Here is a 3,085-nt window from a genome sequence, read left to right on the forward strand (position 1 = left end):
CTGAAGGCCCCCATTACATGCAGCTATGATGTCATCACATTTTACCAAGAAGAATGCTAGTGCTGTGCTAGAGAAGGTAAAAGTGATAGCACTTGCTGAATTTATGTATTTATCTAATTAGTCTGAATTTCACTACGTGAAATGGTTAGTCCATCCAAAAGTGATATTTTATTCATAGGTGGGCTCAGTGCTGTATTTTGGCATAGGCTAACAAGGCCCAGGCCTAGGGCAGCACTTTGCAGGGAGGCAGCAAAAACAGCTGCCCCTCCCCCTCCACCTGAGATTCTATTGACCACTGGTTGCTAGAGCCGCCTCTCTTACCCCCCTCCTTTCTTTCTCACCCCCCCCCTCTTCTCTCTATCTCACCCCTCTTCTCTCTCTCTCTCATCCTCTCATTCCCCCGCTCTCTCTTATCCCCCCTCTCTCATCCCCCCTCTATCTCTCTCACCCCCTCTCTTTTTCTCTCTCACCCCCCTTTCTCTCTCTCTCTCACCCTCCTCTCTCTCATTCCCCCTCTCTCTCTCATCCCCCCTCTCTCTCTCTCTCACCCCTCGCTCTCTCTCACCCCCCTCTCTCTCTCTCCCTCACTCACCCCCTCTCTCCCCCCCTCTCTCTCCCAAAAAAAGCTGCCCCTTCCACCTGAGATTCTATTGGCCACTGGTTGCTAGAGCCGCCTCTCTTACCCCCTCCTTTCTTTCTCACCCCCCCCCCTTCTCTCTCTCTCATCCTCTCATTCCCCCTCTCTCTCTTAACCTTCCCTCTCCCATCCCCCCTCTATCTCTCTCACCCCCCTCTATCTCTCTCACCCCCTCTCTTTTTCTCTCTCACCCCCCTTTCTCTCTCTCTCTCACCCTCCTCTCTCTCATCCCCCCTCTCTCTCTCATCCCCCCCTCTCTCTCTCTCACCCCTCCCTCTCTCTCACCCCCCTCTCTCTCTCCCTCACCCACCCCCTCTCTCATCCCCCCTCTCTCTCCCTCCCTCACCCACCCCCCTCTCTCTCCCACCCTCTCTCACCCCCCCCCCCCTCTCGTGAAATCTCAGGGGTTCATGCTGAGACTTGTAGTCCTTAAATTTTGGAGGGAGTCACATCCGTTAAAAAGGAAGGAGCGGGGCAAATTTACATAGGAGGGGGCGCCCAATTTTAGTCTTGCCTAGGGCAGCACAAAACCAAAATACACCACTGGGTGGGCTACCATAACCCCTGGTTCCTATATTCAAACGGCAAGATCTTTCAGCCATAACTGTGTTCTTGTCCATATGGGAAATCTCAGCGTTTCTGCCTACCATTCGTCAGTATGTTCCAGATTCCCTCATTGAGTTCTCCATGACATAAAATACATTACGACTCCATTCACATATTGGTGTCCTGGATCATGGCAAATCTTGGGATGCCCATGTGATTCCCATCACTTCCAATGGCACCCCAAATGTGGTGCGATTTTTCAGTGATTGTCACCCAATGAATCGTGGTAAAATCATACGAACAGAATCACGGGACGCCTGTCCCCCAAAAGAAGTACAATAACTTCTTTTAGGCAACAGGTGTCCCACGATTCTGTTTGCACGATTTTACCACGATTCATTGGGTGACAATCACTGAAAAATCGCACCACATTTGGGGTGCCATTGGAAGTGACGGGAATTGCACGGGCATCCCAAGATTTTTTGGGATTCGGGATCGCCAATATGTGAATGAAGCCAAAAATCCAACAGAGAGAGCAGAAACCTCTCATAATGGCCACAGCAGCTGTTCTCCTGGACTAATGCACAGAGATCTCACCAATATTCTTCATGTAACATATAAGAAACTGCCAGGTGGTTTAAAGCTGAATTTTGGGCAAACAATACTTATAAAGTACATAGAGATTTCGTATGGGCCAAATAGTTTTGTATTTCTGTCCATGAGAGATTTACAAAGCTGTGGCAGACAGCACAGCTAGCCGAGTGACTTTCTTCTGCTGGGGTTATACAATACTGCCTGGACACCTTCCACCTTGCCTGTGATTGGACAGTGAAGGAGCAGAAACAGATTGATGAGGTCATTTCTCTGTTCTCTCCTGCTGTCAGTATGTTTCTTGTCAGCACATATGAATGCAGCACACCTGATCAGCCCCAGGTTTTACCCCTCCCTCTTCCGGTCTGGGTGTTGCTGTACAGATGATCACAAGATGCTGATATCAAGTTAAATTCAGTTATTTATACCAGTTGCATTTAAAATAAATTTAATTTGTTTTAAATAAATACATACCTGCGTTTATTGGTGTTTGAATATTTGCCTGTAGTTCAGCCTTAAAGCGTTTGTCACCCCAACACTTCATATTTCTGATATGTGCCTGCTGTACCATGTACTTGTATGAGAAAGTATCTGGTTCTCTTTGTTATGCTTCCTTTGTGTGAAATCCCTGGTGTTCCTTCCAGTCCCCTTGTCTTCCTATTAAAAACTGACCACACTAAGCAGGAGAGCACATTCTGGCCAGTTCTCTAGCTATGCTGGGAACAATGTGTGTTCTCCTCAAATGACCAGACCTTTCCTGACACGCCCCTGCTGCACAGTCATTCACTGAGAAGCTCAGTGTGCTGCTGCTGCTCCTCCCCCAGCTCTTATGCAGCTGAGGACAGAGGGAATTTGATCACTTCCAAAAAGGGAATAAAGGTATTTATAATGTTTTTTTTATACCAATACAAAAATGTTTTTTCAATTTTAAACAGAATGGGTTGTTTTACAAGGCGATTGCTTACAATTACTTTAAGTCTCCAACATGTACCAGAACCTGAAAAATTAGTTCTGGGTGGACTGATGCTTTAAAGAAGCATTACATAGTTCATAATATCTCAGGTTTCTATCACCCAACACAGCCTGCCATTAAAAATGTGTTAGTGAGTTTCCAAGTTTGTGGGCCATGCGCCCATTTATGAGTTGCATATCTCCAAGGCAGGTTTGCATGTTACTGAAAATCACCTAGCAGTTCTCTGAACTCTCCACTAGAAAATATTGCCTTGACTTCCCTGAGAATCAAATACAACGTACCATGAGAAAAGCTTGTACTACGTGTGATGAATAACTGAGCAGCTCTGATGAATGCAT

This window comes from Pelophylax lessonae (genome assembly GCF_965119305.1).
Source record: "Pelophylax lessonae genome assembly, chromosome: 2".
Classification (NCBI taxonomy): domain Eukaryota; kingdom Metazoa; phylum Chordata; class Amphibia; order Anura; family Ranidae; genus Pelophylax; species Pelophylax lessonae.